Here is a 22,279-nt window from a genome sequence, read left to right as displayed (position 1 = left end):
ACCTCCAGTTAAGTCTACTCGGATGCCATTCAAATTTCCCTAAAAGTGGCCTTGCTCCTTCATACTACCTATTCTCCAATTAAAAAACATCTTGGGTTCTTCCTTAAAGTTTTCCTAGATGAACATGCAAATGCTCATATTTTCAATAAATATCTTTAACCATTTCAGAGGAATACCATCATTCCAGGTGTAAAAGAAAAATAAAAGTGGAGGACATAGTTTAGACATACCTGAAGTCAAGTTCCATAGCCACATAGCCAAAGTTTATGTCATCTGACATCTCAAAAAATTCTCTGTTTAGTCACAAACACAAGACTCAAGATTTATGGCCAGATATTTGACAGTATGAGCAGTGAAATCAAGCTAATATACTATAGACAAGCAAGTATAAATAGCAGTTGGTCCTAAGAAACTATTTCAGCATGCAAAAGACAATCACAAAAAAGGTCACAGCACTTCCTTCTGCTCTTGACACATTTTGCTTGGCTAAGTCTCCTGGACAACAAACTTTTAGATTCACTAACAACTTGACCTTATTGTATTTTTGACACACAGTGGAAACATAAAGAAATCATTATGCAATCGTTAACAATGAAGGAAATCCTTTGAAGTAGACTCATGTGATGACAAACTTCAGGTCAAGACCCTAAACTATCTGAGGGTCCAAAGCAAATCTCTAACATTTATGGCAATTGTTAGGTAAGACAGATATGAGCCTATTAGAAATATGAACAATGAAAGTGTATTCTTAGCTAGAGCAAAGCACACTGCAGTAGCCCTGTGTGAAAATCCACGGATAGCCAAATGTGGAAAGCAGTCATGGGCCAGATGGCTGTGGGGACAAGTTCATAAGAAATGCAGCATTGCACACTTGCTCATTCCTTGGTCATCTGGAGCACTTGCACCATTGCAAAACAGGTTTCTGTGCACCTGCACTTCACACCCACACACAGCATGCTGTATAAACCAACACAATGTCACTAGGGTAAATCACTATTTTAGTATCTCTACACATACATGTACCTCAATATAAAAGGTACAGAAAAGTACTATAGAGGACTTTTATATCACAATTGTACTCTTATGGGACCACTACCCTCTTAATAGTGATTGCTGTTGATCAAGATGTCATCATGCTACAAATGTCTGTCCTCTGAAAAACAGCCACCAAGGCAGGCAGGAGACAAAACAGGGCCAAATTTGTGAGCCTTCTTATAAAATATCTGCATTTAATCAAATACAGGTTAAATACTTTTCAAAAGAAACAGACTGAATGTCCTAAATATTATTGATTTGTTGTACCTCCTCATGCAGATATTTAATACAACTTTCTCTATGAATAGAAGTTGCATCTATTGGTAAAGATGGCACCCGGCATGCTTCTCTTCAAGGAGTTCAGGAGTGTTGGTAAAGATGGCACTTGGAGCGCTTCTCTTCCGGGAGCTGAGGTCCATGACACACTGAATGGCACGCGAACCATCACCTCCAATCCCTGTGAATGGCGCAGACTTTGAATGGTGCATCTCCAATCCCTGAAGTGGCCCAAACTCCCAGCCACTGAAGAAGCAACAGCTCACTTACCTTGCTCCTTCTCATCCTGTGTTAAGCCCATAAATATTAATACCCTGTTCGTGTTTGCTCTCTTACTCTCTCTCTTCCTCTCCCCCTCTTCCTCTCCTCCTTCTCTCTCTCTCTCTCTCTCTCTCTCTCTCTCTCTCTCTCTCTCTCTCTCTCTCTCTCTCTCCTCTCTATCTTGACTCCCTTCTCTTTTGCAACTGGCTGCTAGGGTCCTGCTAATAAAATTTTGGACAGGTAAATGGTTGTTTTGGCTTGTTGAGTTTACGGAGCTTTTTCCACCATTCTTTGCATTGGTGCTGAAACCCAGGACAGGGATCCCTGTCGCTCAAGGTGGAACCCCTTTCCCAAACTCCGAGCCCAACTGTTCCTGTTGTAGTCCTCTCCTCTGATCGCCTGACTGACATCCACGACCAGCCTGCAGACTGGTGAGTTTCCCCATCTCATGAGCGCTGTGAACTCTAACTCAACAGAATGAGGGAATTGGCTGTTGTGTGTCTGGCAATCCCTCCAGGTGTTTTGGGGGGAGGGGATGCACCTCAGCCAGACCCATCAGGGTCGAGGTGGACCCCGGGTGCTCTGCTAAGACACCCCTGGGAATTGACAACCTGGGACGTAGGATTAATTCTGTCTAACTCCTCTGTCTCCCTTCACTCTTTTTTTTTTTAAATTTTTTATTAGTTGCTCAAAACATTACAATGATCTTGACATATCATACATTTGATTCAAAATGGGGTATGAATTCTTTTTTTTCCCGTGTACAGATTGCAATATCACCTTGGTTTTACAGCCACATTTATACATATAGCCATATTAGTGTCTATTGTATTCTGCTACCCTTCCTATTCTCCCCTCTCTTCCCTTCCTCTCCCATCACCTCTCTCTACCCACTCCATGACACTTTCTCTCTCTCTCTTTTTTTTTCTTCCTCACACCGTCTTATATGTAATTTTGCATAACTATGAGGGTCTCCTTCCATCTTCCATGCAATTCCCCTTCTCTCTCCCATTCCCATGCATCTCTCATCCCTATTTAATGGTAATCTTCTTCTCATGCTCTTCCTCCCTGCTGTGTTTTGAGTCACCCCTCTTATATCAAAGAAGACATTCAGCATTTGCTCCTTAGGGATTGGCTAGCTTCACTCAGTGTAATCTGCTCTAATGCCATCCATTTCCCTGTAAATGTCATGATTTTGTTATTTTTAGTGCTGAGTAATATTCCATTGTGTATAAATTCCACATTTTTTAAATTCATTCATCTACTGAAGGGCATCTGGGTTGGTTCCACAGTCTAGCTATTGTGAATTGTGCTGGTATGAACATTAATGTAGCTGTGTCTCTGTAATATGCTCTTTTAAGGTCTTTTGGGAATAGTCAAGAAGGGGAATAGCTGGGGCAAATGGTGGTTCCATTCCCAGCTTTCCAAGGAATCTCCATACTGCTTTTCAAATTGGCTGCACCAATCTGCATTCCCACCAGCAATGTACAAGTGTACCCTTTTCCCCACATCCTCGCCAGCACTTATTATTGTTTGACTTTATAATGGCTTCCATTCTTACTGGAGTGAGATCGTATCTTAGAGTGGTTTTAATTTGCATTTCTCTGATTGCTAGAGATGGTGAGCATTTTTTCATGTATTTGTTGATTGATTGTATATCCTCTTCTGAGAAGCGTCTGTTCAGGTCCTTGGCCCATTTGTTGATTGGGTTATTTGTTTTCTTGTTGTTTAATTTTTTGAATTCTTTGTATACTCTGGAGATTAGAGTTCTACCTTAAGTGTTAGAAGTAAAAATTTATTCCCAGTATGTAGGCTCCCTATTTACATCTCTTATTGTTTCTCTTGCTGAGAAAAAAAAACTTTTTAGTTTGAGTATGTCCCATTTGTTGATTCTTGATTTTAACTCTTGTGCTATAGGTGTCCTATTAAATAGGAATTTGGAGCCCGACCCCATGAGATGGAGATTAGAGCCAACTTTTATTCTATCAGATGCAGTGTTTCTGGTTTAATCCCTAACTCCTTGATCCATTTTGAGTAAACTTTTGTGCATGGTGAGAGTAAGGGATTCAGTTTCATTTTGCTGCATATGGATTTCCAGTTTTCCCAGCACCATTTGTTGAAGACGCTATCTTTTCTCCATTGCATGCTTTTAGCGCCTTTATCAAATATAAGGTAAATGTAATTTTGTGAAATGGTCTCTGTGTCCTCTATTCTGTACCATTGGTCTACCCACCTGTTTTGGTACCAGTACCATGCTGTTTTTGTTACTATTTCTCTGTAGTATAGTTTAAAATCTGGTATCTCTATACTGCTAGTTTCACTCTTCCTGCTTAGAGTTGCTTTTGCTATTCTAGGTCTTTTATTTTTCCAGATGAATTTCATGATTGCTTTTTCTTTTTCTGTGAGGAATGTCATTGGGATTTTGATTGGCATTGCATTAAACCTACAGAGTACTTTTGGTAATATGGCCATTTTAATGATATTAGTTCTGCCTATCCATGAACAAGGTATATCTTTCCATCTTCTAAGGTCTTCTTCTATTTCTCTCTTTAGTGTTTTGTAATTTTCTTTGTATAGTTATTTCACCTCTTTTGTTAATTCCCAAGTATTTTATTTGTTTGAGGATATTGTGAATGAGGTGGTTTTTCTCATTTCCATTTCAGAGGATTTGTTACTGATATACAGGAACGCCTTTGATTTATGTGTGTTGATTTTATATCCTGCCACTTTGCTAAATTCATTTACTAGCGCTAGAATTTTCTTGGTAAAACCTTTTGGGTCTTCTAGGTATAGGATCATGTCACCCAAAAATAATGCTAATGTAAGTTCTTCTTTTCCTATCTTTATGTCTTTAATTTCTTTTGTCTGTCTAATTGCTCTGGCCAGTGTTTCGAGGACTATGTTGAATAGAAGTGGTGAGAGAGGGCATCCCTGTCTTGCTCCAGTTTTTAGAGGAAATGCCTTCAATTTTTCTCCATTTAGAATGATGCTAGCCTGAGGCTTTTCTTAAATAACTTTTACAATGTTGAGGTATATTCCTGTTATCCCTAGTTCTTCTAGTGTTTTGAACATAAAGTGATGCTGTACTTTGTCGAATGCTTTTTCTACATCTATCGAGATGATCATATGGTTCTTATCTTTAAGTCTATTGATGCAGTGAATAACGTTTATTGATTTCCATATATTGAACCAGCCTTGCATTCCAGGGATGAATCCTACTTGATCATGGTACACAAACTTTTTGATATGTTTTTGTATCCGATTTGCCAGAATTTTATTGAGGATATTTACATCTATGTTCATTACAGATATTGGTCTGTAGTTTTCTTTCTTTGAAGTGTCTTTGCCTGGTTTAGGAATCAGGGTGATGTTGGCCTTGTAGAATGAATTTGGAAGTGTTCCTTCTTTTTCAATTTCCTGAAATAGCTTGAAAAGTATTGGTATTAATTCTTCTTTATAAAACTCTGCTGTATACCCATCCGGTCCTGGGATTTTTTTTTTTTAAAGAGTGAGAGAGGAAAGAGAGAGAGAGAGAGAGAGAGAGAGAGAGAGAGAGAGAGAGAGAGAGAGAATTCCTTTTCAATATTTATTCTTCAGTTCTCGGCAGACACAACATCTTTGTTGGTATGTGGTGCTGAGGATCGAACCCGGGCCGCAAGCATGCCAGGCGAGCACGCTACCGCTTGAGCCACATCCCCAGCCCCTGGGATTTTCTTGGTTGGTAGTCTTTTGATGGCTTCTTCTATTTCCTGAATTGATACTCGTCTTTTTAAGTTGTGTGTATCCTCCTGACTCAATCTGGGCAGATCATATGACTTAAGAAATTTATCGATGCCTTCACTATCTCCTATTTTTTTGGAGTATAAGATTTCAAAATAATCTCTCATTATCTTTTGTATTTCTGTAGTGTCTGTTGTGATATTACCTTCTTCATCCCGTATGCTAGTAATTTGAGTTCTCTCTCTTCTTCTCTTCATTAGCATGGCTAAGGGTCTGTTGATGTTATTTTTTTTCAAAGAACAAACTTTTACTTTTGTCAATTTTTTCAATTGTTTCTTTTGTTTCAATTTCATTGATCTCAGCTCTGATTTTAATTATTTCTTGCCTTCTACTACATTTGCTGTTGTTTTTCTCTTCTCTTTCTATGGTTTTGAGATGGAGTGTGAGATCATTTATTTGTTGTTGTTTTTTTTTTTTCAGGAATGAACTCCAAGCAATGAATTTTCCTCTTAGAACTGCTTTCATAGTGTCCCATAGATTCTGATATGTTGTGTCTGTTTTCTTTTATCTGTAAAAAATTTTTACTTTCCTCTTTGATGTCTTCTGTAACCCATTGATCATTCAGTAACATATTGTTCTTTCTCCAAGTGATATAGGATTTTTTCTTCCTTCTTTTATCATTAATTTCCAGTTTCATTCCATTATGATCAGATAGGATGCATGGAATTATCTCTACTCCTTTATAATTTCTAAGAGTTGCCCTGTGACATAATATATGGTCAATTTTTGAGAAGTATCATGTGCCGCTGAGTAAAAAGTGTAACCACTTGATGTTGGGTGGTATATTCTATATATGTCAATTAAGTCTAAGTTATTAATTGTATTATTAAGTTCTATAGTTTCTTTATTCAACTTTTGTTTGAAAAATCTGTCCAGTGGTGAGAGAGGTGTATTGAAGTCATCCATAATAATTGTATTGTGGTCTATTTGACTCTTACACTTGAGAAGAGTTTTTTTGATGACCATAGCTGCACCATTGTTTGGGGCATATATATTAATGATTGTTATGTCTTGTTGGTGTATGGTTCCTTTGAGCAGTATGTAGTGTCCTTCTTTTCCCTTTTGGTTAATTTTGTCTTAAAGTCTATTTTATTTGATATGAATATGGACACTCCTGCTTGCTTCCAAGGTTCATGTGAGTGGTATGATTTTTCCCAATCCTTCACCTTCAGTCTATGTAGGACTTTTCCTATCAGATGAGTCTCCTGTAGGCAGTATATTGTTGGATTTTTTTTTGATCCATTCTACTAGCCTATGTCTCTTGATGGGTGAGTTTAAGCCATTAAACATTTAGGGTTACTATTGAGATATAGTTTGAACTTCCAGCCATCTTTGTTTATTTTTATTAGTTAACATGATTTGTTTTTCCTCTTTGATTAGTTTTTCCTTTACTGTACTACCTCCGACTGTTGGTTTTCATTGTTATTTTTTATTTCCTCTTCCTGTAATGTTTTGCCAAGGATGTTTTGTAGCACTGGTTTTCTAGCTGCAAATTTTTTTAACTTTTGTTTATCATGGAAGGTTTAAATTTCATCTTCAATCCTGAAGCTTAATTTCCCTGGATACACGATTCTTGGTTGAAACCCATTTTCTTTCAGCATTTGAAATATGTTGTTCCAGGATCTTCTAGCTTTCAGAGTTTGTGTTGAGAGATTAGCCATTAACCTGATTGGTCTACCCCTAAATGTAATCTGCTTCCTGTCTCTTGTAGCTTTTATAATTCTCTCTTGATTCTCTATGTTGGGCATCTTCATTATAATGTGTCTTGGTGTGGATCTCTTGTGATTTTGCACATTTGTTCTAAGGACATAATTAAGAATATATACATGGACATAGTTACAAGATTGTTTATCTCAGGATCACTTATAATAGTAAAGAATTGGAGGTAATTGCAAATGTCCAATATAAAAGGAGATTGGTAAGGTAAATTATAGTATGTGTAGACAGAGTATTTTGAAACCTTGAAAACTGATTTTGCTGAAATGCATCTACTGACATACAAGAAGTTCACAATAAACTAAGTTCTAAAAAAAGGAAAAGATTTAACATCAATGTGTCAAATATAATGCTATAACTTGAAAAAATAAATAAATAAATTTTAACAGACAAAAAAAACAAAGAAAAAAAATAAGAGACCTTACCTTGCAAGTGCACAAGCCCCTGGGCTTGCATGACCTCGCACCAGCCTGTGGAGTGAGTGCTACAGCCATGTAGAATGGACAGAGCCTATTTGGAAGCTCTTCAAGTGTAAATTAGTAGAATACAGAAAGCTAGTGCAGGTGAGTGGTCATTCAACAAAGCCACCAGGTATTAGTTCATTAACCACTGTGCAGGAAGTCCTGCACTTGCTACTAAAAGGAGAAAAACTTGAATGATACAATGTCCAAAATCAAGTAATTTGTACTAATGACTTGATTATTGATTACATAGTGATTTATTAAAAATAATATAACATACTGATTTCTAATAGTGCACAAAAGTGGAAAAAATTAAAATTCTACAAAGTCCCAGAGAAATCTATTTTATCTGAGCCTCCTGGTGTCCCAATACACAATAATGGAGAAAATTTGTTTTAAGAAAATTTCTGGTGGAATTTTTTGGATCTTCTAGGTGTAGAATCGTATCGTTGGCAAATAGTGCTAGTTTGAGTTCTTCTTTCCTATCGGTATGACTTTATTTCTTTTGTCTGTCTAATTGCTCTGGCTAGATTTTCAAGAACTATGTTGGATATAAGTGGTGAAAAAGGGCATACCTGTCTTGTTCCAGTTTTTAGAGAACATGCTTTTAATTTTTCTCCATTTAGAATGATGTTGGCCTGGGGCTTAACATAGATAGGTTTTACAATGCTGAGATATGTTCCTGTTATCCCTAGTTTTTCTAGTGTTTTGAACATGAAGGGGTGCTGTATATTTTCAAATGCTTCCTCTGCATCTATTGATATGATCATATGGTTTTTATCTATGAGTCTATTGATGTGATGATTCCATTTATTGATTTCCATATGTTGAACCAACCTTGCATCCTTGGGATGAACCCTACTTGATCATGGTGTACTATCTTTTTAATATGTTTTTGTATTCAATTTCCCAGAATTTTATTGAGAATTTTTGCATCTATATTCATTAGTGGTATTTATCTGAAGTTTTCTTTCTTTGATATATCTTTGTCTAGTTTTGGAATAAGGGTGCAATTAGCCTCACAGAATGAGTTTGAAAGTGTTCCCTTTTTTCTATTTTATTAAATACTTTGAGAAGTACTGGTATTAGTTTTTCTTTAAAGGTCTTGTAGAACTCAGCTGTGGGTCCATCTAGTCCTGGGCTTTCCTTGGTTGGTAGGCTTCTGATGGTGTCCTCTATTTCCTTGCTTGAAATCAATCTGTTTACATTGTTTATATCATCCTGATTTAGCTTCAGCACATCATATGCGTCTAGAAATTTGTCAATGTCTTCAATATTTTCTATTTTATTGGAGTGCAAATTTTCAAAATAATGTCCAATTATCTTCTGTATTTCTGTAGTGTTTGTTATGATATTTACTTTTTCATCATGTATGTTAGTGATTTGATTTTTCTCTATCCTCTTTCTTAGCATAACTAAGGGTCTGTCAATTTTATTATTTTTTTGAAAGAACCAACTTTTCGTTTTCTCAATTTTTTTCAATTGTTTCTTTTGTTTCAATTTCATTTATTTCAGCTATGATTTCAATTATTTCCCATCTTCTAATGCTTTGGGGAGTCAATTTATTTTTCTTTTTCAAGGGCTTTGAGATGTAATGTTAGGTAATTTATTTGTTGACTTTTTTTATTTGAAGGAGTAAATTTTATGCAATGAGCTTTCCTTTTAGAATTGCCTTCATAGTGTCCCAGAGATTTCTATATATTGTATCAGTGTTCTCATTTACCTCTAAGAATTTTTTAATCTCCTCCTCTCTATACCACGATGTGAGCTGACTTCATGAAAGAAGGTTTGAAAAGCCTTGAGAAAATTCTAGGAAGTTTTAAATTAAAGAGACAAGACTCTAATTACCTTTAAAACCAGCTCCAGGATGGCTCATCCCAGCTCCAGGCTCAAGCCACCAAATGTGGTAGTAAGGTTTACTGAAGAGGCTAGCGAGAGAGAAGGAGATCATGCCAAGGAGTGGACTTTTATTGGGGAACAAAAAATTCTGGGGAAAATCCCATTCAATGAATATTAAGGGGGGCAGCATCCCAAGGTCAGGGGCGATGAATGGGTCTTTGGGGCAGTGGCCAGACACGCCTCTGCACAGACAAGCCCTCAGACTTGGAGAAGGATGGGGAAAGTTCTGACAGAGCTGTGCCTAAATGCCTCTCACCCAGCCAGGGTGGTAACTCAAGTCATGTGCTAGGACGGCCTCCCACACTTCTTGATATCTTTTGCAACCCATTGTTCATTTAATAGCATATTATTTAGTCTCCAGGTGTTGAAGTAGCTTTTATTTTATATTTTGTCATTAATTTCTAATTTTATTTCATTGTGAGCTGATAGAATTCAGAGTCATATATCCACTTTTTTGGATTTGCTAACAGTTGCTCTGTGGCATAATATACAGTCTATTTTAGAAAAGGATCTGTGTGCTTCTGAGAACAAAGTGTATTCGCTCCTTGATTAATAATATATTCTATATAAGTTAATTAAGTCTAAGTTATTTATTATATTATTGAATTCTATAGTTTCTTTGTTCAGCTTTGGTTTCAAAGATCTATCCAGTGGTGAAAGAGATGTGTTGGAGTCACCCAGTATTATTGTGGGTGATCAACTTCTTATGATTGCCTTTTCAATTCATATAATCTAATACGTCTATATTCTCAATCCTACCTCATAAATATCTCAAATAATTATTATTATTTGACTCTTACACTTGAGAAGAATTTGATTGATAAACATAGATGCTCAATTTTGGGGGACATATATATTTATAATTGTTATGTCTTTTGATGTATGTTTCCCTGAAGCAGTATGAAATGTCCATCTTTATTCCTTTTGAGTAACTTTGGCTTGAGTCTATTTTGTTTAATACAAAGATGGAAATCAATGCTTGTTTATACAGACCATGGGAATAATATATTTTATTCCATCCTTTCATCTTCAGTTTGTGTATGTCTTTTCCTGTGAGATGAGTCTTTTGAAAGAAACATATTATTGGGTCTCTTTTTAAAATACAATCTATCAGCCTATGACTTTTGACTGGTGAGCTTATGCCATTAACATTCAGAGTTATTATTGAGACGTGATTTGTATTTCTGGTCATTTTTGTTTATTTTGGTATTTAACTTGACTTGTTTTCACCTTTGTTTGGTGTTTCCTTTATTATACTTCTTCCCTTTGCAGATTTTTATTGTTGTTTTTTACTTCCTCCTTGTAGAATATTTTGCCAAGAATTTTCTATTGTGCAGGCTTTCTTGCTGAAAATGCTTTAACTTTTGTTTATCATGGAAGGTTTTTATTTTGTCATCAAATATAAAGCTTAATTTTGCTGGCTATAAGATTTTGGGTTGGCATACATTATATTTTAGAACTCGATATATGTTGTTCCAGGATCTCTGCCCACCCCAGTGCCCTGTGACCAGAAAACTGGAGAGAGATGCCCCATGCTAGGTTCTTTATTTACCAAAGCATGGCTCCACAACCCAACATTAGGTTACACATAGGATTGAGGCCGTCATCACCATGAAACTGAGATATCACTGCTTCTATCAAAAAACAATGATAAGGACCTAGTAAGACATCACCCTGTTTTCACACTGTGCTTGCTATAGATTAGAGACTCAATGCATCCCTCTAAGGAAACAGCCCACAGGACAACTGGATTTGCTCCAGCCCTAAGCACAGGCCTCCCACCTCCACAGAGGCCACCATGCCTAGGAGGGGCAGGTCTCCACCCCACTTGCCCCACTCTGGAAAGTGCTTGATGAATGTTGAGTTCATGAGGAGTCTGTGGCTGGCTCTGCCCTTAACAATGTGGCTGACCTCTCCAAGGTCCTAAGGGATGGGAGGGAGGAAATAAAATTCCAATAGTCCAGGGACAGTCCAAGGCCAAGATGGACAGGATTCCAAAGCAGGTGACAGTGGTCCTTTCACTCCATGGCCTGCAGGTAGATCAGCACTGTGACCTCTGGACCCCTCTGGGCCTCCAAGAAGCCTTTTCTTCTTCTTCATTAGTCTTCACTTTCTTTCCTGTTTTCTTGATCATTCCTTCTTATAAATATAAAAACAGAGGAGTCCTTTTTATCTGGGATCCCTCACCTGTGGAACACTGCTGACGGATTGAAGAGAAGGTGTTCATCCACATCATTCTTTCTCCATTAAACTTGTTTCTAGGCATATGACTTGGTATTCTTTCATAATGGTTTTTATATTCTGTACTTTCTTCCTAGACATAGGGAAGGTTATACTAGAAATGATAGTTGACTTGTGAAAACTACACCAATCACCAGTACACCTGAGGTACTTTTGAATGCTGTTTGCAAGTATCTTGGTCTTATTTTAGAAGCTACATTGTTCTGATGACCAATACCAGGTCCTGCTCACTAGTCTCAGATAAAATGTCCATAAAGGAGTGGAGGCTGCTGGCCTTGGCCCAGGGTCTGCTGAAGATCATGAGTGAGACAAGGGGACAATGCTCATGGTTCACTCTGTGACCCTCCTTCAGCATGCTTCCCTCTGTGGCTCATCATTATCAGTGTTACTTCCCTTTGCTGGGCTCTGGGCCTTAGTTTGGTCTGTACCAATATAAGTACAGAAGGTTAAAGATTACTTTGTAACTTTTGAATTTTCAAAAATGTAGGATCACCTTCTAGCTGTACAATGCTGACCAAGTCAAATACTGAATCCTGTTCTTGGACATTTTCCTTCGTTTCATTGTCCATGAGACTCAAAGTCAAATAAGGTGCATAGATGTAATAAATAGTGTTGTCTCTACTGCAGATGAAGCCACTTACATTGTACTCTTTTCCTAGCCTTGGAGCCCCCTGGGACTGTGCAGTAATATGCCTGCTTATTGGGTCTTTCAATCTCACAGACCTAGTGGCCTGAACACCAAGGTGGCCATCATTCCTATGGCTATAGATACAGGGTTTTTGTTCTCTCTTTTTCTGGATCAACACAGATTTATTTTCTTCCTTATTTTTCCTTTAGGACAGGCACAAGGTGGGGGATGAGTAGCTAAGACAATATGGAAAAGGCCATATTGAAATGAAGACCAGAAGATAATAGATCTGATCAGAACATAGGCCAACATTCTGTACAAAACCTAGCAAAGCAAATCCAGCAGCATATCAGATGGATTATAGAACACATTCATGTGGAATTGCTCCCAGGATACAAAGAAGCCCCTATACAAGATTACCAACAAATCTCACTTCATGTTACCACAGTGAAGAGCAAAACATCTATCAGTGGATGCATGGATTTTTAAAGTGCTGGTGTATATATATAATGGACTGTTATTCATCCCTTAAAAATGAAATAGTGATAAATGCTACAATGTAAAATAATTTTGAAAACATCAAGCTGAATCCACATCATAAAAACAGCACATATTGAATGATTCTAGTCAAACAAAATGTCTGGGACATATAAATTTTTAAAAATGAAGATTATACACAGTGGTTTCCAGTGACTCTAATTAATGATAAGCAGAGATATTGTGTGTAATGGATTAGATGGTTCATTTGAAGAAATACAAATATTCTGTAACAAGATGTAGTTGGATATTGTGCAATTTTAAAATATAGTATATAACACTGAATTGATAACCATGAACTCTAGCCAAAGTTATCTTTAAATCATTTGCATTTTATCTCAAGGATAAGAAATGTTGCTGCTGAAATGCAGACACTGTTAGAGGTTTCTCACTTACAGGTTGATGAGTGAGAGTTGCCCACCACCCTTAAAGTTAACTGATCCCTGTAAACACTCCTCCTTCACATTGAGGAGGGCAGAGATTAAAACACACAGTGAACACCATCAGTCTGTCCTCAGTGTTACTCAATTTTCAATAATGACTTAGGGTGATGCTCAGCAGAGGAGTTCCACTGTGTCATCCACTGTCCACCTTGGCACATAGCCAGGTCCTCTATCCTGGGCTCTGGAGGTGCTGTTGCCTGGTGGTGTGCTCAGGCCTCCTGCTGTCTCTGCAGGCTGAGCTCTAGGCTCCCAGGGGCCCTGCTACCACTGGCCAGGCACCAAGTTCACATAAAGCACACATGACTGAGATTCCCACATACCACATTGTACAGAGCTGGCTGGACTGGTCCATCTGGCTGCAGACACAGTGGATGGGAGATGCCAAGGAGAGACAGGGTTCTGCTCCCAGGTGGAGAATGAGCGACACTCAAGAGTGAGTACTTGGAAGTTAGAGTCCAAGCTCATCTGAGCCTAATTTTGATTCTGCTCAGCAAATTGCAATCACATGCATATTTTGAGGTATCTCAATAAGTGCTTGGTTAATTGTACAAGAATAACAGGCACAGAGAAGTCTTGTAAACACTGTAGTATTTGCTGTGTACATATTAGTGTAGTTGGTTTAAAATTATTCTTTTCAAATTATTTTATTGACCATACTCTTAGAAAATGCACAAAATTATCTGCACAGATAAGAGAGGTGACCAGGAAAACATTTGTATCATGACAAGAAAGAAAATTGCCAAATAGTTGAGTTCGTTTAGCAAATGATATTCTTATTTTTCAGTAGCATTGAAAATAAAACTTCTAATATACTATAAAATTGTCATTGAAGTATTTTGAATTCACCAACTTCACCTTTCTGTCATGATGACAATTATGATCTCCTTTTCAATAATTTTTCACATTTCATACTAAAGTTATATCAGGTGTGATGAGGATTATGTGTCCAGTGTAAATAATATAAAAATACAGTGGTGCAGCCTTTGGAAGCTCATTATCAAGCTCAGCATATGATAAGTGCCTCTCAGCATTCCCCAATGGCTGATCAATAGCATTAATCCATAACTCCTAATACAGAAAAATATAATTTAGAAAATGATTAATTCCTGTCTCTTACAACCCAAGAAATAAATGGATTATGCACAGAAAAGTGAAAGAAGGGGAGGCAATGTGGAGATCAGAAGGATGGTGGAATGAGACAGACATTATTACCCACTATACATGTATGATTACACTACTAGTATGACTCTGCACCATGTTCAGCCAGAGGAAGGAGAAGTTGTGCTCAATTTGTGTACAATGTGCCAAAATGCATTCTGCTGCCATGTATAACTAATTAGAACAAACTAAAAAATTAAAAAAAACATTATGAGCCAAAAAATAAAAGAAATGCTTTGCATTTTTACTTGCGATCCATACACTTCTTCATTTTAAGCACTATCAAGAGAAGTAACAAAAGGAAAAAAAAATGTCAGCTGTCCCCGGTTACAGAGGGAAGCACTTGGAGCGGTCTCTCTACATACTTCTGGCATTAAACATATGCTAATATTTCATTGTACTTATTTTTTGTACCCTCAAGATATCTAATCTTGTTTTTCTTTATGCCCTACATTTTGGATTTTTTAAGGAAATATTCAATAAGCAATTTTCACCCATTAAAGGAGAATGTAGTTCTGAACACTCTAAAATCATGGAGGTCAAACTGCAAAAATTAAAGTCAATTTCTTATTTCACAAAATCTGGATTGATAAAGTATTCATATTTTTAAGATATGCAGGAATACTCTGAGGACCTATGAGAGTTAGGTGATAATTCATGTATTTACTGTATCACATCCATAGTCTGAAGTTTTCTAGGAGATTCATCCATGAGAAAATTAAGATAAATATAGAGAAGTTTTCAAGTTGTAGTTAAATCACATAAGCAAAAAAAGGACATCAATTAAGTAGAAGTAATTCAAAGTACTTACTAGAGAAATCACTGTTGCAAAAACAAAGATAGTAAATGGTTTAGTATAAAAAAGTGAAACAAATAAAATGCCTCAAGTGGTTCTACTCCAGCTTCCAAATCCTAACAGATAGTTGATTTTCCAACTAATATTTTACACAAATGCCTGGGGTTGGTCAGCAATCACCCATGAAGGGTCCAGAAGTCAGTACAGAAGGAGAAAAAGCTGCTAGGTTTTTAATATGGAATTATCTCATCACCCATCACATTCTCAATTTGTCATATGTATTTACACCTTATATATTGTGTTATTATATTTATCCTCTAATGGTAATCAATTTATTTTAAAATACCAATATTTTTCATCTTTTCAAATCCTCAAGGTCTGAAATACCTGTCACCATATTTATGTCCTTAGTAATATTTGTTGGGTGAGTACTGCTTTAAAGAAATCTAGATTTGTAAGTGAACTTGACCTCACACTACCCTGCACTGTGTGTGCCACAGCAGTGCAGAAGGGGCAGAGCCTACTTGGGAGCTCTTCATCTGTAAATCAGTGGCATAAAAAAAAAACAGTCTAAGTGAATGGTCTGAACTATGCCAGCTGGTTCTAGGTATTTAACCACTGCACAGGAAGTCATGCACTGCTACTGAAACGTAAAATGATGAATAATATAAGGTCCCAAATCAAGGAATTTGCACCAGAGACTTGGGGTGATGAATGTATATTGATTAGCTGAAAGGTTGTATACTATGTTGATTTCTAACACTCAACAAAATTGGAAGAAAAATTAGAGATTATGAAAAAGGTTTAAGAGGAAAGATTCCAGTAGAGTCTCCTTTAAAGCCCAATACCTACTAAGGGGAAAAATAAATTAATACATCACAGTAAAAAAAGTCAGCAGTGAACAAGAGGGTCCCTCAAGCTGAGAGTCAGGTATGTGTCAGGAAGAACAGATTGCAGGTAGACTGACCCCTTGAACTTCACATTCACCACCAAATTAACAACAACCTACATGAGTCTGACCACCCACCTATTGCCCTGGGATACACACAGACTTCCAGAGGAGCCCAGGCAGGATGAGACAAAAGGCCTTTTTTCTAAGAGCCTGTGTTGTTAACCTGGCAATGTGCTGTGGAGGACCCCAGTTTACAGAGGGCTGAGGAGATAAAGATGCAGGTGACTCAGAAGTGAATTGGACTGAACTGCTACAGAAGTGTTGAAAGTATGAGCAAAACCTTCCTTTTAGGGTTTACAGCCAGTTTCAGTTTGTGAGATTGTGACATTGATAAGAAAGCAATATAATAGTAGGTGTTACCAAGACAAGAAAGCAATATAATAGAAGGTGTTACCAAGACTAAGGCAAATTATGTTTTGGACAAAAGACGCTTAAACTTCTTGGTGCTGAACATGAAAACAGAACAAGGTAAAGGTAGAAGCTTAGGTCAATGTCAGCTGGGCTGGGACCTAGAGGTTGAAAAGAACATATGCTGCTCAGTTGGAGAGGAAAGAGCCTCAGGGAGGCTGGGACTGGTCTGGCTGAGGTCCTTTGGCCATAAGAAAGAACTATGCATGTCCTGGGGGAGCAGCAGGGAGAGTGGAGGCCTGCAGGCAAGTCCAAGTGCAGTCAGGTCACCTTAGTTTTCACAACACCGGACCTGTGAGCCTGGGTGAGAAAGTAAATTCTTGAGATGATTTCCAAATGAGCCAAATTTATTCGTGTTCATGAAGATATATTCTACACCATTATGAATAGTTTCCTATATATTAAAAAAGTAGAAAGTAATTATTATTTGCATTATTAAGTGTGAATACAATTGAAAAATAATGTGGAAATTATATTCATGGACTAAAATGAAGGTAAATAAATTGGAGAATATTAAAGAATGCACTATCAGACAGGAGGCCATGAAGGAGAAGAGGGAAATGTTGGGGTTTTTAGCCCCCCATTCCCTCCTGACCTGTGGGAGAGATGGGGGAGCACACCCCACTAGGACAGGCCAAGAAAGGTAAAGGTCGAATGGCCGCCCACACCCAGCCCTTCCTCTCTGGAGGACAATCAGACACACTAGGGAGAACTGTCAAAGCAGGATCTCCTTTAATGTGAAAACATACACAGCTAATATAATGTACAGGAGCCAATCAGGATAAAGGTCAACAGGGTGGGGAGAATTTACATCTACACCCATCCTACAGGCAGTAATATCCACAAGGGCAGAGGGGTTCTGAGCCTATCCTAGAGGTGGTTCCATTCTTCATCCCAACCCAGGGCAATGCCTTCTGGCTAATCGCTAGGTGCTCTCTGAGCCACATGTGACCCCAGGACTGGGAAGTGAGTGAAACCAGCAAGTTAATTTTCCTCTTTTCTGATGCAACATGCCCCACATTACATTATGCCCTACAGGGAAAACCCCTAGAAATGCTTCACACAGGAGTCTCAGAAGGTCACAGGAGGCCTGATGGGGAGCCGTGGACAAGCCCTGCAGTTCAGGTCCAGACCCTGGGCTGCAGACCTCCATACCTGCACCTGGAGATGCACTCCGCTCAAAATGAGTAAACATATCAGAAAACCAAGAGTGATCTTCCTCTACAGGGAAAGCAATTGCCAAATACATGAAAAATACTATGAAAAAGAATATACAAAGTAATTGCATTTTTTTTCAAATGATCAATGAATGTTTTTTAACACATGCTAGACAGGTACTCTATGACTGAGCAACAATACCAGCCCCAAGTAATTGTATTTATCATGTTCTTTTTTTCCTTCCTCTCTCTTATCTCTTTATCTTCTCAGACAACCAGAATTTCCAGAAAATGGCCAATGCCACCATGGTAACTGAATTTTTCCTCCTGGGCTCTCCTGAGGGCTCGAATCTGAGTTTCCTCTATTTCACAGTATTCCTACCTGGTTACCTTGTTAGGGAATCTTCTCATTGTCACTGTTACCAATGCTGACCAAACCTGAACACACTCATGTACTTCTTCCTCAGGAACCTATCCATCTTGGACATGGGCTTCATTTCCATCACTGTCCCCAATGCCTGTGTCAACTCTCTCACTGGCAACATGGCCATTTCAGTGCCTGGCTGTGCAACACAGATCTTCTTGGTCATTTTTTGTGCATATGTGGAGATGCTATTTCTCACCATCATGGCCTGGAACTGCTATGTGGCCATCTGCCAGCCCCTCCAGTACCCGCTCATCATGAACCCAAAGTTTTGTGTCCGCATGATCCTGGCTTCCATGCTCAGTGCTCTGCTGTATGCAGGTGTACACACTGGGAACACATTCCGGCTGTCCTTCTGACAGTCAAACGTGGTCCATCAGTTCTTCTATTATGTCCCCTCTCTGCTGAGGCTCTCCTGCTCAGACACCACCAGTAACTTGGTCCTCCTTCTTGTCTCTGCTGTGCTGATTTGTGGTAGTTGCTTTACATTTATTGCCATGTCATAAATTAACATATTTTCTGCTGTGCTGAAATTTCCCACTGGGAAGTCATCGAAGGCCTTCTCCACCTGCACTCCTCACATTCTCGTGTTTTCTGTGTTCCTCAGTTCTGGCACAGCTGTGTACCTGAGGTCCTCAGCAACCTCTGACACCCTCCAAGACATGGTTCTCTCTGCTTTTTACACCATGGTTCCTCCCTTCCTGAATCCTCTCATCTACAGTCTCAGGAACAAGCAGGTAAAAGAAGCTGTGGGGAGAGTAATGCAAAGACAGTTATTCTCAGGGAAATGATAAAGATGCATTTCAGCATCATCCTAATTTGTCTGAGTGAAGTTCAAGATTAGGGCAAATGCTCTTCATATCTGGGTGATACAAGTTAAATTGCTTACTTTAATGTCACTTTGTGTGAATATGAATCCTTTATAAAATGTGTAATTTAATCAATGTGTTTTTTAATGAGTTAATATAATTTAATATATTTGTTGAAATCATTTGTGGAGGCATACATTAAAGATTCATCAAATACGTTGCAGTGCCTGTATCAAGTATTGTCACAGAGGAAAACTTTACCAATCAAATCTGAAGAAAACTTACACTCACATAATATGCTATTATTCAGAGAAGTGTCAAGCAAAATTCTAAGCACTGTGGTACTTAACTGTATCAATTTAACTACTTTGAATATATGCAATAATTAAATACTGAAGGAGTTATAATCAATCTATTTGGAACATGAAAAGAGTAATTCCTTGTCCATAAATAAACAGAGAGCCCTGTTTACCACACCCTGTGTTCCAACAGTCAAATCCATCCACTAGAAAGAGCACCTAGTGCTTCCCTGGCAGTGGCAGCTGCCAGTCTTTTATTATGTCCATGAGTGACTCAGTGTGGGAGACAAAGCATGCAGCATGAGTTGCAGGTCAGCTCTATGATTTACCTCCCACACATCTTACTTATGTGACATCTATGCCAATGTGCCATGCCTCAAAATTATGACATGGTGGACCATTATTTCTTGGCCTAAATTTCTGATTGGGTCAACTATAAAATTCCCCCCAGTTTACTGTACTTGTTTCTTAAAGTACATCTGTCTGTACTTGTTCCCTGAAACCTTATGGAAGTGTATTTGCTCTGATTATTATTATTTTTTAACCAAAGATTGCACTTAAGGTCTCATACCCAGTCCTTTTTTGGGTTACTTACAATAGGGTCTTGCTAAGCGGTTTCAGGTCTTGCTCCCTTGCTAATGCTGTCTTGGAACCTCTGATCCTCCTGCCTTAGCCTCCTGAGGCACTATGATTGCAGGCTTGCACGACCACACCTGTCTTGTGGCAGTCTTTCATCACCTCCCACAAGTTATTTCTCCCCAAGTATTCTAGTGCCCTCACTGGCATATACTTTGAAATTATCAATAATAAATGACATATCCTGAAGGACAATTTTATTTAGGTTTACTTATATAACACAGTGAGAAAAAAATATTTATATAATATCACATTCAAGATTTTAAATTACAAATTCTGAAAAACAATTTGTTCAACATTACACTATGAAAATATGGAGAAATGCATAAATGTACTTATTACCTAAGAAAATACAAAATAATAAACATATATGATTAATTGATGAATAGACTTATTAAAGTTTTTAGGCAAGAGAATTCTTGTGATAGGAGCAGATGAGTACCCCAGCACTGACTGCTGCAGGAAGCCTTGAATTGCTTAACAGGATCCAACCATCCCCACAATGTGTCCCATGGCTTTTGGTTCTCACTGCCCCAGTGTTCCCTGCTAGAACAGAAAGACCTTCACAGAACCCCAGATGAATTCTGTACACTCCACCTTTACATGCATTTCCTCTACAACTATAGCTTACTGAATCCTAGTGAGTAGTATTGGACATTTCACATAGATGAGAGGGCTACTTAAATTAATTTTAAATTTAATGTAAAAAGTTGGAAAGAAATTAAATTATAAACACCAGTTCTTTTTTTGTATAGATGGTATTTTTTTATTTGTCCTAATTAATCAATTTCACATGGCAGCAGAAGGCATTTTGAAACATTGAACATAAATGGAGCACAACTTCTCATCGCTGGCTGTACATGAGGCAGAGTCATGTGTGGTGCGATCACACATGTATATAGAATAAAAATGTCCTCATTCCACTGTCTTCCCAACCCACACTTCCCTACCCTCACTCCCCTCTGTCCAATTTAAAGTTTCTGAATTCTTCTCTAACCCATCCACCATTACATATCAGCATCTGTGTATCAAATAAAACATTGGGCTTTTGGTTTTTAGGAATTTGTGTATTTCCATCAGCATGATATTCTGCAGCTTCGTCCATTTACCTGCAAATGTTGTAATTTCATTCTTCTTTAATGCTGAGTAATATTCCCTTTATATATACCATATTTCTTTTATCCATTCATCTGTTAAAGGGAAGTTAGGTTGGTTCCATAGTTTAGCTATTGTGAATTGAGCTGCCAAAAATATTGATGTGGTTGTGTCACAAAGTTTGCTGACATTGTCCTTTGAATATAAACCAAAGAGTGGGATAGCTGGGTCAAGTGGTGGTTTGTAGGAGATTTACATTTGAGATTGGGTCTCTGATAAACTTCATGACTGTGGCACATTTGGTGGTTAGGAAGTTTCTGTGAAAAGGTGCAGAATGCCTGGCTCTTGGAAAACTTCCATGTTATAGACATGGGAATGCCTGACCACTATAGCAATGCTCTTCCCTGAGGGTTTCCATCTTGACCTTAGGCACATAGCTCCTGGAAATAGAAGAATTTGTTGGCTAGATAACTATAATTTTTCATCAAGCATGCTTCTGGAACTGTCCATCTAACAGTAACTTCAGAAAATGGACTTTCTGGAGAGCTGTACAAAGCTCCTGACATCGCATATTGTAACTATGAAATGTAACTGCAGAATAAGCAATCTTACTGATACTGCAAATAATAATGTGGTTGTGGTACTAACGACCTAATGTAACCTATTGATATAGATAAATGTGGCCACTTGGACAAAGAGTAACTCTTCCACCTTGTTTCTATGTCTCTTTTGAGATTCTTTTCAGTGGTTCCATTCTAAATTTTCTGTGGAATCTCCATACTGTTTTCCAGAGGGTTTGCACCAATTTTCATTCCCACCTGCAATATATAAGTGCGCCTTTTTACCCATCTTCTTGCCAATGCTTATTTGTATTCTTGATAATTTCCATTCTGATTGGAATGACATAACTTAGAATAGTTTTAATTTATTTCTCTAATTTCTGCAGATGTTGAACATTTTTCATATATTTGTTGATTAATTGTATTTCTTCTTCTTGTACAGTGTATGTTCAGTTATTTAGCCCATTGATTAAATGGATTTTTTGTGGGTTTCTTCTCTCATGTTTTGAGTTAAGTTTTTTGAGTTTTTTATATATCCTGGAGATTAGCGCTCTACCTGAGTTGAATGTGGTAAAGATTTTCTCTCATTCATAGGATGCCTTTTCATGTATTGTTTATTTCTTTTCTGAGAAAAAGCTTTTTAGTTTGACTCCATTCTAAAAGTTGGCCCAAATTTTTATCATGTCAGCTTAGCATTGGACTTACTTA

At 37.8% G+C, this 22,279-nt stretch overlaps 1 pseudogene; it reads left to right on the top strand.

The window, feature by feature from the left end:
- LOC101958316 (olfactory receptor 14C36-like) overlaps positions 1 to 18,963 on the top strand; it is a 49,123-nt pseudogene extending 30,160 nt beyond the window's left edge.
- Positions 18,964 to 22,279: the final 3,316 nt, after the last annotated feature.

This window comes from Ictidomys tridecemlineatus, chromosome 1, assembly GCF_052094955.1.
Source record: "Ictidomys tridecemlineatus isolate mIctTri1 chromosome 1, mIctTri1.hap1, whole genome shotgun sequence".
Classification (NCBI taxonomy): Eukaryota; Metazoa; Chordata; class Mammalia; order Rodentia; family Sciuridae; genus Ictidomys; species Ictidomys tridecemlineatus.
This window is presented reverse-complemented; position numbering and strand designations above follow the sequence as displayed.